Raw genomic sequence first — 13,859 nt, 5'->3', positions numbered from 1 at the left:
ACAAAAGAAAAATGTATCAGATATATGTGTTTTTATTTTTTCTAGTCATATATTTAGACATATATATTTGATATATTTTTTGTTTCTGTAAGTAAATTTGAAAATAATATAAATTTAAGACCTGACTCAAAGAAATCAAACAAAAAATGATATGACATTTGTTGAGATAGCATGGCCTTCAGCAACTTGAAAATTAACTAAAATGCTTACTGTTTGCTTTTTTTAGTTTATGTACTTACTACTGTCCCAATCAAACTGAAAGCCTGAATTTCATATTCCACTTAGAAAGGCTAAAGAATATTTCATTCACCAAGTTGGATTTATGTAAAAAAAAAAAAAAAGACACATTTTGTATTCTGTCATTTAAGCACTTTCTGAAGTATGCTATTTTATTCGAATCTAATGCCATTCTAACTAACTCCTCTCCAATTTGTCCTGCATGAAGCAATTATAACCCCAGATTGCTACATGGTCTGGGAGCACCAGGAAGACTGTTAACACTTTGCCTCTCTGGCACAAGATCACACTCAACAGCTTATTAAGATTCAGGCCTCAGCACCAATGACCAACATGCAGCAAAGTCCTGGGATTTACTTCCAACTCATTTAATTACAGAAATCAATGAACTCCTGGAGCTGGGCCAGGTGAGAGAAAATGAGTCTAGCCCAACTGACATTTTGTTTATGCTATCAGGATAGTTCAAGCATCCCTGCCTAAAGACACTATTGCAATCTACAAGACCTCAGACTGGCAAAATGGTGAGAATAAAAAAGTCCGAAAGGTTTGCTTTTGGATAAAAAATAAATATGTAACCTAGGTTTGCTATTTTGTTAAATCACCATGGTGTTGAAATTTTTTGACCATTACCCAAGATAAGAAATACATTTTAGATCACAACCCATTACACGTGCACACACACACACACACACACAATGACAACAAAACCTACTATCAATGAGTTTTTAAAGACATAAAACAAAATTCATGTTGTGGCACGGTGTCTGGCATTTGGTAGATTACCCCAATAATATTAACATTTTGTATTAAATTATTCTAGAATTTATCAATCCAGAAATATGTACAATTTCACTATAAGGTACAAAGAGAATTTATTTTGAAAAGCAGTTGAAATATCTGAATACAAGGTATTCGTAACCTGATGGGAAAGTGTAAAACAGAGCATGGTAGTTGACAAATGAATTATACAGAAGGTAAAGCCCATAGACATTTAGAAGCAACAACGGCATGGTGAGCTAGAGTGGCATCATAAGATGCGGCACTTGGACTGGGTGTGGTAGTTCAGGCCTGTAATCCCAGCACTTTGGGAGGCTGAGGTGGGTGGATCACCTGAGATCAGGTGTTCACGACTAGCCTGGCGAACATGGTGAAACCTCGTCTCTACTAAAAATACAAAAATTAGCCAGGCGTGATGGTGGGCGCTTGTAATCCCAGCTACTTGGGAGGCTGAAGCAGGAGAATCACTTGAACCCGAGAGGTGGACATTGCAGTGAGCCGAGATTGCGCCGTTGCACTCCAACCTGGGCAACAGGAAACTCTGTCTCAAAAAAAGAAAAATGTTAAATATTATCATTAGTATTAAAGTTATCATCCTTCCTACGTGTATATAAATACTACAGTTATGTTACTACAGTTATTATGTTTACCTTTCAATTATTAGGCACTAAACACTTATTCTCCTTTCCTTCATTGCAGCAAGCATAGTGTTTGGCAAAGCAATAGCATCTCTGTAGAAGGTTACTCTTATTCAGCATGAGCTAATTTTCTGAGAGATAAGTAGATATTCCCACCAATAGATGATGGATATCCAAACATTATTCTATACAGGGATATTGATTCATGTGTTAAAAGCTTGGTTGTAATTTTTCTCCAGATCTCTAGTTTTTTTTTTTTTTTTTCAATAGTACTATCATTTTCTCTTTCACCCATGCTAGAAGTCTTGAGTGATTTTTCATTAATATGATGCAGGGGAACATGGACAGAAGAGGAATAATGTACCCACAAATGAAACAGAATTAATCATCTGAAACGTGGACAGCTGTAGATATGTGCCATCCTAACATTGTATTCACATAAAATGCATTACTTCTTGGTTTTCTTCATTAAATTCATTGAAAAATTATTTTGATTTTATGCCACAATATATGTAACAGTGATATATTCAGAGTCTACAATGTTACAAATGTCATGTTTGAAGTTGTTGGCACAGGGTTAAAAAACAGACGAATTGGTCTATAGAATGTATTACCTATACCAGATACAAAAAGTATAAATTATTATAACATCGTTTGATAAAAAATTTAAATAAAAGACATACTGGGATGAAGCCAGGGATAGGCTGAGGATAAAAGTTCCCATTCAGGATGAGGATTATGTTTCAAGTAGGCAATAGATATATGCCTTAGCTCAGTCTTGAAAGCTGCATAGAAAATAGTCGACGTAACTATCTGCTAGCGCTGCCGTAATAAAGTACCACCGACTGGGTGACTTAAATAATAGTAATTATACTTTCACTCTTCTGGAAGCTAAGAACTCTAAGAGCAAGGTGTCAGCAGGTTTGGTTGCTCCTGATGTCACTGTTTGGTTTGTAGACTGCTGCCTTCTTACATGTTCTCATATGGCCTATCTTCTGTGCTTGTGTATATGTGGTATCTCCTTGTGTTCAAATTTCCTCTCCTTATAAGGACATTAGTCATATTATATTAGGGTCCATGCTAATGACGTTATTTTCACTTAATCACCTCTATCTCCAAATGCAGTCACATGCTGAGGTACTAGGGGTGAGGGCTTCAACATGCGAATTTTGAGAGAATGCTATTCAGCCACAGATGATAATTGGGTGAGTTTCAGCCTTTTTAAAATTCATTCAAGTACAGTCGGTTCTGCTATAATGAGAAATGTGTGTTCTGAAGCCTCACTATTCTCTGAAAACTTGGCACAATAAAAGCTACAGGGCTTATGAGGAAAGTAGGGTTGAGACACAACACTCGAATACTTTATCAGTAACACATACAAAAAGAGATAGGAACCTAGCAAAAATGGCACAACAGTTCTACACATTTTATATGTTTGAAAATATGTAAATACTACAATAAATGTGACATTTTATATTGAGAAAGACCTGAAAGCATTTGTGGAAATGGGTATGGGAAAAGCTGCAGCTTGGGAATTATTGTGAAGTGGTAAAAGATTTATCTGAAACAAGATTTATATGAAAGGGAAAGTTATGACACCAAATTTGGTAGAGGCTGACTTATAATGCATACAGAGAATTAAGATAGCTGGTAGGAGTGTGAGATGTATGCATTTTGCATATTCCAATATCACTTGCTTCTTTTAAGTATGGTTTTCTATGTTCACCTAGTGTTTCTCAAGGACAAAATTGCCCATATACAAGAGTGAAATGTATGCGATACTTAAATTGTCAGTTACAGCAGAACTGACTCTACATGAACATAATTAAATCAAACATCCATAATATGTAAAGTGCCCTGCTGAGTTTGGATGAGAGAAGGAAGTATAAAACACAGCCTCTGCCCTCAAGGGGCTCACACTCTGCTAAAAAATAGCAATCTGACTCCACCATATAACACAATGCTTTAGGAACTTCTACTATTCCTGTATAGTTGAAACAAAGTTTGATTGTGGTTGGGGGATGTGAGCTGAGGTAAAGCATCCAGGAAATAATGGGGAGAAATCTACAATATGCATTTGTATTTCAGTTCTGCCACTTTTTTGCTTTGTAATTTTGGATATGCTGCTTTGGTGCTCTGTTCCTCACTCTCCTTGTCTATAGAATCAGGTCATAACATTATCACCTACTTTTTTAGAAATATGTGAGGAGTAAAAGGAACTACACTATATAAAATGAGTAAAACAATGCCTGACACATAATAAGCATTCTAGTTAGTGCTCATTGTAACTACTATCAGTGTCATTACTTCTATCAGTGCTAGATTTATTATTATTTTCATGGGTGAGCTGGAATATCACATAAAGGAGATTGACATTCTACCTAGAAGCAGTAGGAAACCAGCATAAGAATTTAAGCAGGGAAGTCAAAGCATAATATTTTTATAACAAAGCTTTGACAACGCGTTGAAATATGGTTTGAGGACAGGTAAAAGTGGAAGCAAGTGTATCTCCTTGCTAAATTAAAGTGAAGATTGAGAGTGGACAGTTACAGGAAGATGAAGATAAAGGAGGCCGGGTGCGGTGGCTCAAGCCTGTAATACCAGCACTTTGGGAGGCCTAGAGAGGCGGATCACGAGGTCAGGAGATCGAGACCATCCTGGCTAACACGGCGAAACCCTGTCTCTACTAAAAAAATTAAAAAAAAAAAAAAAAAAAAAAAAAAAAAAAAAACTAGCTGGGCGAGGTAGCGGGTGCCTGTAGTCCCAGCTACCCAGGAGGCTGAGGCAGGAGAATGGCGTCAACCTGGGAGGCGGAGCTTGCAGTGAGCTGAGATCCGGCCACTGCACTCCAGCCCAGGCAACAGAGCAAGACTCTGTCTCAAAAAAAAAAAAAAAAAAAAAAAAAAAAAGATAAAGGAACATATTAAGACATGAGATGAAGCCTGTAGGTCTTTTTGATTGATTCATTATACACTAAGTGAGGAAGAGAAAAAATAATCTGCAGAGTTCTAGATTTCTGTTTCAACTAATTGAATAACCTTTTGGGTTATTCACAAGACTTAGGAGTACAGCTAAAATAGATTTGAATGAAAAATAATGTCTTGTTTTGGATTTATGAAAATGGAAGTGGCTATATGATAGCACAATGCATAATTAAAAATAACAGTCATTTTCTTAATAAGAAACAGGGCCTCACTATATTATCTAGGCTGGACATTGGCTATTCACAGTAGTGATTATGTTACACTACAGCCTTGAACTTCTGGGTTCAAGAAATATTCTTGCCTCAGCCTCCTGAGTAGCTGGGACTACAGGTGCACACCATTGCACCCAGTCAAAAGTAAGAGTCTTGGTTAATGAGAAATGTCTGAATCAGTGATCTGGATTTGGACTGTGCACAGTATCAATAGTGTACAAATGTATAGTTCCAAAATTATTATCAGTCCGTTTCACCTTCATTGGCACAGTGCTCTTTACTTGGCGTCTTCATCACAACCCTCTAGTTTCTCAGTCTCATCCTAAAAAAATTTTGAAATGCTTCCTTTTAACCCATGGATATATATATATATATATATATATATATATATATATTTGTACACACACACACACATATATATATATTCATACATATTTATACATACACACACATCTCTGAGTGATACTGAGTTTCTAATTATAACATGTAAAATATTTTCTCCCATTCTCTTCCATGCTTCTTCTTGTTACCAGCAAAACTATATCACTTGCTACTCTGCAATGTGCCAACCAATTGCCACTCTCATGAGGAACTTTCGCTATTACCACAACATTAATGGCCTACTCTCAACTGGCTAAAATTGTTCCAAGACTCAGATCATGCGGTATCTCCTGTTAAGCTTTTCATGAGTGACACCATTAAAATGTCTCCATTCTTTAAACTACCTCATTTATCTCCTGATGCTCTGTTTTGGAAATTTTTATATATCTGTCTTATCCAGCAAATATACAATATTTAATTGATTAGCTTATGAAAATTTATGGTATTATGTTTCCACGTGATATACTGTTAAATGGATGTTAGATGTAGCAGTGGAGGAAACAAGCCAATATTTGGAATCCTTAACTTGGAGAAACATGTTGTAAAAATAGGTAGTTTTGGCAAGTGACTTTTCAAAGAACAACATAGTAACTACATAAAACTGTCAAAAATACAAATAGTAGCACAGATTGCTTGAAATGTGATAGAATAATTGCTAAGGAGTGAAAGTTTTTAAAAATAACAATGATAACATATTTTCATAGATACTTTATTGATTTGTTTAAAAATTTTACTGAGCTTAAGATATATCAGAAGGAAAAAAAAAACACAAAATAAAACAAACACACAAAGATCTCTGCCATTCAGATAAGGCACACACTTCAGTAGAGGAATAATGATTTCTTACTCGATTCAATGGGGGTTGTGGGAAAAACAGAAGTGCCCCAGACAACTGCAGATTTTGACCTCAGTTGGTTGCCTTTCAGTAGAAATGAAAAAGTTTGAAGATAGAGTAAATTTAAGGGAAACAATTAAGTTTTAGGCATGTTGTGATTAATATTCAGTAAATATTCATATGGAGAGGCTGGTAGGTAGCTGGCTATAAACCAAGGCACATCAATTGCTGGGTGATGGGAGCAGCTATCAAGGGTGAAAACTGTTTTTTGGATCTTAGCTCTAGAGATGTTTTTTTTTGTTTTGTTTTTTTTTTGAGACGAAGTCTTGCTCTGTTGCCCAGGCTGGAGTGCAGTGGCCGGATCTCAGCTCACTGCAAGCTCCGCCACCCAGGTTCATGCCATTCTCCTGCCTCAGCCTCCCGAGTAGCTGGGACTACAGGCGCCCGCCACCTCGCCCGGCTAGTTTTTTGTATTTTTTAGTAGAGACGGGGTTTCACTGTGTTAGCCAGGATGGTCTCAATCTCCTGACCTCGTGATCCGCCCATCTCGGCCTCCCAAAGTGCTGGGATTACAGGCTTGAGCCACCGCGCCCGGCCTAGAGATGTATTTAACAGTGGCCTATGCTATAATTGCATGGTGATCATAAAAAGCAGACCCACTTTTAATCAGACTTAATATATTCTCTTCAAATTATGACACCACCCTACAGCACTTTTCCTTCGCCCTTGGCATGACATTGAATATATGGGTATGATATGTAGGGGCAGACTGGACTATGGATACATTTTGGAATTAAGAGCATATTATATAGTATTTAAAGCTCTGAGTCTTTATGAGACCAAGCATAGTGTTTGAAGATAGAGAAGGAAAAGCACCAAGAACTGATTTTACTTCAGAAGATCAGTAAGAAAGGAGGAAAGAATAAAGTGACTGGAGAGGTAAGAGAAGCACTAAGTTACTGTGGAGTTGTAAAATCCAAGTGAAGAAAGTGAAAAGGGAGAAATCTGAGGTGCCAAAAAGAGAAATCAGTGGTCACTTTATGAGTTAAATGAGGATTGAGAACTGACCTGGAATTTAGCGATATGGTCAAAATTTACAACTATGAAAAGAACAATTTTATTGCTGAGGTACAGATGAGAGATTGATTAGAAGAAAATTAAGAGACAATTGGAAAAAATAATTTGGAGAAAGTGAGATAAACTTTTCCAAAAAGTTTTGCTGTCAAGAATAACAAAGAATAAAATAATAAGACAGTATAGAGTCAAAAAATGTTGTTTTATTATTGTTTGTGAGATTGAGAGAAACAACAGAATCTTGCTTGTTTTTTGTATATTTAAGATGAAGGCATTTGTTAGAAAAATGTTACAGTCTCTCAGAATAAGGAATTTCTTTGCTTCTATAAACTGTTACTAAGATTGTACCTGAAATATAAGTAAGCTCTGCAATCCAAATACTTATATTCCATAATTTTATAATGCAATTGCGTAATGGCTAAACAGATTAACACTGCCGTTATTCAGTCTGATATAAATTTCTGCTTTACTGAGAGGATTCTTAGAAATCTGGAAAAACAAATAAGCCTTTCTTTGTTCCAGGTTCCATCAGTAAAATGGTCTTTTTTTAGCCATCTCATAATGTTGTTATGAAATTTGTATGAGTCCAAAGTTATCACAATGCCTAATAATTCATAAGCAGCTAAAACATCATACAATCATTTATATTTTCATATTATCAGCACTCAAGAGAATGTATAGCTGCAAGACTTTAGTAATGTGTTTATATTATTAAGTGTATGTGTGTTTGTGTATGTTTTTAAATACACTATCAAAGAATATTTTTTAGCTACTAAAGTTCTTTGTATGGATTTCATGTGAAAAATATCTGCAATTAGAAATATAAAAGAACGAACTTAAATTGTAAAGATTATTTATTAAGAAACAATAACTAATTTTATTTCTAACTCTCAAATATTTAAAGCATTTTCTTCAAAATCAGAAAACTCAAGGATGCTTACAAGCATCTTTTTTGATTATATTCAATAAGCAGTATTTTAGCCAATGTAATATGACAAGAAAATGGATAAAAGTTATAAGAACATTAAAAAAAACTGCCTTTGTTGTCAAATGACATGATGTTTACAGAGAACATTCAGAAGAACCACAGGCAAAGTATTGGTTATTAAAATTAATAAGAAGGCAGGGTGCTGTGGCTCATGCCTATAATCCCAGCACTTTGGGAGGTCGAGACAAGCAGATCACCTGAGGTTGGGAGTTCAAGACCAGCTTGGCCAACATAGTGAAAATCTGTCTCCACTAAAACAAAAACAAAAACAAAAACAAAAACAAAAAACTTAGCTGGGTGTGGTGGTACATGCCTCTAATCCCGGCTACTTGGAAGGCTGAAGCACAAGAATTGCTCGAACCCAGGTGGCAGAGGTTGCAGTGAACCAAGATTGTGCCATTACATTCCAGCCTGAGTGACAGAGTGAGATTCTATCTCAAAAAAAAGAAATAAAAATAAAAAGTAAAAAATTAATAAGATTTGCTAATGATTATTAAAATATTATCTATCTAATATAAAATATATTTATAATCAGTTAAGGATTTATGCTAAGTGACATAACATAGATCCTCTAATAAAAAATGTGGATAATTTTTTAAAATTTATTACTATATTAAAAATAATAATAGTTAACACTTTTTGAATACTTCTTATTAATATGCTAAGGTATTTATATTATTTACTTTATTTGGTTTTTATGACAGTCTTATGACCTAGGTATTTATTTTATTTTACATATTAGATAGTTAAGTCAGAGAAGTTATATAAATTGCTGAGTAATTCACATCTAAGGAGTGGTAAATTGGGATTTGAACTCAAATCACGGAACAAATCTCCTGTTTTTATGTTCTTATGTTGCACTGGTCTAATGGATATAACATATATCTTAATACAGTTGTAATGGCTGTGAGAACTTATGTGGAACTGTGAAGTATTTTATAATTTAGAAAATGCTGTCCCATTCATTGTCTTCTTTAAAGGTAATGATAACACTGTGTGGGAAGCATTATTTTCTGCAAGTTACTGATGAGGAAATTGACTTCCTAATAAGGTAACTGACTTGCTTGGGACCACAGTGCAAGTTAATTAGAGCTTAGATTCTCTGAAAATAGATTTGGGTATATCATTTGAAGATTCAAAAAACATGTAGATGTGCATTCACAGAGGATATATTAGATGACATAGTATAAAGAAGGACATAGGGCAAAATTTTACTTATGTAGACCAGCAATGGAAAGGAAGCAGTAATTACCATGAACCAAGAAACAGTAGCTAAGAATCTAGAGAGTTAGCTAGAATAATGAAATTTAGGAGAGGTCCAAAAAATAATATTTTTTGATATTCAATTAAAAAATGAAGTTTTGGGCCAGGCGCGGTGGCTCATGCCTGTAATCCCAGCACTTTGGGAGGCCGAGTTGGGTGGATCATGAGGTCAGGAGATTGAGACCACCCTGGCTAATATGGTGAAACCCTGTCTCTACTAAAAATACAAAATAATTAGCCAAGTGTGGTGGGGGGCGTCTGTAATCCCAGCTACTCAGGAGGCTGAGGCAGGAGAATGGTGTGAATCCAGGAGGTGGAGGTTGCAGTGAGCCCAGATGGTGCCACTGCACTCCAGCCTGGGTGACAGAGTGAGACTCCATCTAAAAAAAAAAAAAACAAAAACAAAACAACAACAACAACAACAAAAGTTCTAGACTCTTAGTTAATTGTCTCCTGGATCAGGGAAAAGACCCGGAAAGGAATGGGGATTCTCTATATAATGTAGATTTTCCTCATAAGAGACAGCTTTACAGGGCTATTTCAAAACATGTCAAATAAATATATTTTGGGGTAAAATACTTCTATTTCTTTCAGGTCCTGCTATCTGTCATCTGATGCTATATTGAAGTCAGGGTGGAATTTGATGTTTTATTGTTACAAAAAGTCTATATTATCTGTCTTAATCTCTGTTTTAATGATAATACTGGTCAGCTCTCCCTGAATTCCAAAGGGAGGAGGGTATAATGAGGCATGTCCATGTCCGACCACCCATTCCCATCATGGCCTGAACTAGTGTTTCCGCTTTACTTTAGAGTTCCCTGGATGAGAAGAGGGGCCCATTCAGTTAGTTGGAGGACTTAGGATTTCATTTTTGGTTTACAGTGGTGATGGCTGTAATTCAGTGTGAATGTAATAAATATCACAGAACTGTATACTCAAAAATGCTTAAAAGGGTAAATGTTGTTATGTATATTTTACCACAATTAAAAAACAGTGATCAAAGGTGAGATGATTCGTTTTACATGTTGACTTCACTGGACTGCAGCATGTCTAGATATTTAGTTAAACATTATCCTTAATAAGTCTGTGAGTGTTTCTAAATGAGATTAATATTTCAGTCAGTAGATTGAGTAAAGCACATTTCTGTGGTTGACACATCCAATTTGTTAAAAGACTGACTAGAAAAAAAGTCTGAGTAAGAGAGATTTCACTCTCTGACTTTAAGCTGGGACATCCATCTTTGTCTGTCTTCAGGTAAAGTCAAGAAATATACCCATGGTTCTTTTGGGTCTCCAGCTTGCCAAAAGCAGATCTTGAGATTTCTCAGCCTCCATAATCACATGAGCCAACTCCCTATAATATCTATCTATCTATCTATCTATCTATCTATCTATCTATCTATCTTTCTATCTGTCTATCTATCTAATATATATTACTGGTCTGTTTCTCTGGAGAACCCTAAAACAAAATAAAAATCTATTGAAATAATTTTATAGTATTTGTCTTTAGTTCTGTTTACGTAATGAATCACATTTATTGATTTGTGTATGTTGAACCAATCTTGCATCGTGGAGATGAAGCCAACTTGATCATTGTGGATTAGTTTTTGATGTGCTGCTGGATTCAGTTTGCAAGTATTTTGTTGGGGATTTTAAAATTCATACAGAACTCAAAAAAGAGCCTGAATAGCCAAGGCAATCCTAAGCAAAAAGAACAAAGCTGGAGGCATCAGGTTACATGACTTCAAACTATACCACAAAACTACAGTAACCAAAATAGCATGGTACTGCTAAAAGAAAAAAAAGTACATTGACCAATGGAACAGAATAGAGAGCACAGAAATAAGGTCACATATCTATAACCATATGATCTATGACCATCTGATAATTGGCTAGTTATATGCAGAAGATTAAAGCTGGACTGCTTTCTTATACTATATACAAAAATCAACTCAAGATGGATTAAAGACAAATGTAAAACCCAAAACTATAAAAATTCTGGAAAAAAATCTAGGCAATATTATACTAAACATAGGAATCGGCAAAGATTTCATGACAAAGACACCAGAAGCAATTGCAACAAAAGCAAAAATTGACAAAAGATATCTGATTAAACTAAAGGGCTTCTGCACAGCAAAAGAAACTACCAACAGATTAGGCAGAGAACCTACAGAATGGGAGAAATTATTTGCAAACAATTCATCTGACAAAAGTCTAATATCCAACATCTATAATAAACTTAAACAAATTTACAAGAGAAAAATACCATTTAAAAGTGGGCAAAGGACATCAACAGACACTTCTCAAAAGAAGACATCCATGTGGCCAACAAGCACATGAAAAAAAGCTCAGTATTACTGATCATTAGAGCAATGCAAATCAAAACCACAATGAGATATCATCTCACCAGTCAGAATGGCTATTATTAAAAAGTCAAAAAATAACAGATGTTGGTGAGGCTGTGAAAATAATGGAACACTTATACACTTGGTGGGAGTGCAAATTAGTTAAATGATTGTGGAAAGCAGTATGGTAATTCCTCAAAGAGCTAAAAGCAGAACCACAATTAGGCCCAGTAATCCCATTACTGGGTTTATACCCAGAGGAACATAAATCATTCTACTATAAAGGCACATGTACACGAATTCTCATTGCAGCACTATTGACAATAGCAAAGACACAGAGTCAGCCTAAATGCCCATCAATGACAGATTAAAGAAAATATGGTATATATACCCCATGGAACACTATGCAACATAAAAAAGAATGAGATCATACCTTTTGCAGGAACACGGATGGAGCTGGAGGCTATTATCTTTAACAAACTCAGAAACAGAAACCCAAAGATGGCCTGTCTTTACTTATAAGTGGGAACTAAATAATAAGAACTTATGAAAATAAATAAGGAAACTTCAGACACTAAGGTCTACCAAACAGGGGAAGGTGGGAGGAGAGAAAGGATAAGAAATGATAACTAATGGTACTGGGCTTAATACCTGAGTGATGGTGTAATATACACAACAAATCCTCATGACATATGTTTACCTATGTAACGAACTTTCACATGTACTTCCAGACCTTAAATAAAAGTAAACAAAAAATTAAAGGGTAGTCATAAATATAAAACATGGGAACTCATAAAGAAAAAAATAACCATTTAAATAGAAGGAATATAACAATTGAAGAGAATATTTTGCAAGCCTCTATAAAAATGAATTTGAAGTCTTTGAAGAACTGGAAAAAGTCCTAGGGGGCTTGGATTTGTAAAAAATTGACCCAATTAAATAGAGAAGGCTTAAACAGAATAAATTAAATAAAAATATAGACAGTTTTCAAGAAACAATTCTAGTAAAAGTTCTGGGCTCAGATATTTGACTTGTAAAGACCAGATAAACCTGAAAATGCATACCTTATTTACAGATCATAAAAATTAAAGGAAAATATATAAATTATTTAATTATTTTTATGGGACAAGGATAATATTATTTACTAAACCTGATACAGTACTAAATAAGTAAATAAAACCACTTTAATATCAATTATGGATATCAATGCAAAAATACTGAATAAAATATCAGTAAACAGAATTTAATAACACTTTTAAAATAGCAAAAATAAATAAGTGGGCTTTATTTTATAATACTAATACCAAATCAATGTTTAAAACTCCATTAAAATAATGAACCCTAGTAATAGATATAAACAGAAAACTTTTATAAATATCTCAATGCTGAAAAATCCTTTTTCAAAATCCAATATACATTTCTGATATAAATAGTCAAGAAGGGCACCTGTAGTCCCAGCTACTTGGGAGGCTGAGGCAGGAGAATGGCATGAACCAGTGAAGGCAGAGCTTGCCATGAACTGAGATCACGCCACTGCACTCCAGCCTGGGAGACTGAGTGAGACTCCCTCTCAAAAAAACAAACAAACAAAAAACAAAAAAGAAGAAGAAGAAGAAGAATATAGAAGTATAACTTTCGTCTCAAAATTGCATATGTGTGTTTTTGTGTTTGTGCATAGGTGAATGTGTGTGGGTATGTCTTTGCTTGAATATACCTTAATCCTAAAAGAAGCATTACGTCTACTAGGAAAATATTTACTCTAGGTTTTACAAAATTTCAGGAAACAGTTACAGATGCTCACTATTTCCACTACTACATGAAATTAAACTAGTGACATCAATCAATGTAAGAACTCACGGAAAATTTTTTAGAAAAATAAGAATTGAAACAACAAAGTGAAATTAGCTTTATTAGCTGATGATAAAATGGTGTACTTGCAAAATCATGAAATCAATACATAAAACTATCTCACACAATAATATAAATCAGTAAGGCATCAGGATATAAAATTACTCTCCAGAATTAGTAGACTTTGTATGCACAAATAGCCAGTTTGAAAAAATAATGGTTGTTACAAATTTATATATAGTAACAACCATGAAGACAAAAATGCATAAAATGAACTT

General features: G+C 34.7%; 1 long non-coding RNA gene across 1 annotated transcript in view; it reads right to left on the bottom strand.

Annotated features, from left to right (window-relative positions):
• Positions 1 to 1,070: 1,070 nt before the first annotated feature.
• LOC114673803 (uncharacterized) overlaps positions 1,071 to 13,859 on the bottom strand; it is a 61,430-nt gene continuing 48,641 nt past the window's right edge. The window contains exon 3 of the long non-coding RNA XR_013408457.1: positions 1,071 to 1,555. This is a non-coding gene — a long non-coding RNA (uncharacterized LOC114673803). The remainder of the gene's footprint in view (positions 1,556 to 13,859) is intronic.

Source organism: Macaca mulatta, chromosome 18 (assembly GCF_049350105.2).
Source record: "Macaca mulatta isolate MMU2019108-1 chromosome 18, T2T-MMU8v2.0, whole genome shotgun sequence".
NCBI lineage: Eukaryota > Metazoa > Chordata > Mammalia > Primates > Cercopithecidae > Macaca > Macaca mulatta.
The sequence above is the reverse complement of the archived record's forward strand: the minus strand, read 5'-3'. Positions and strand labels throughout refer to the sequence as shown.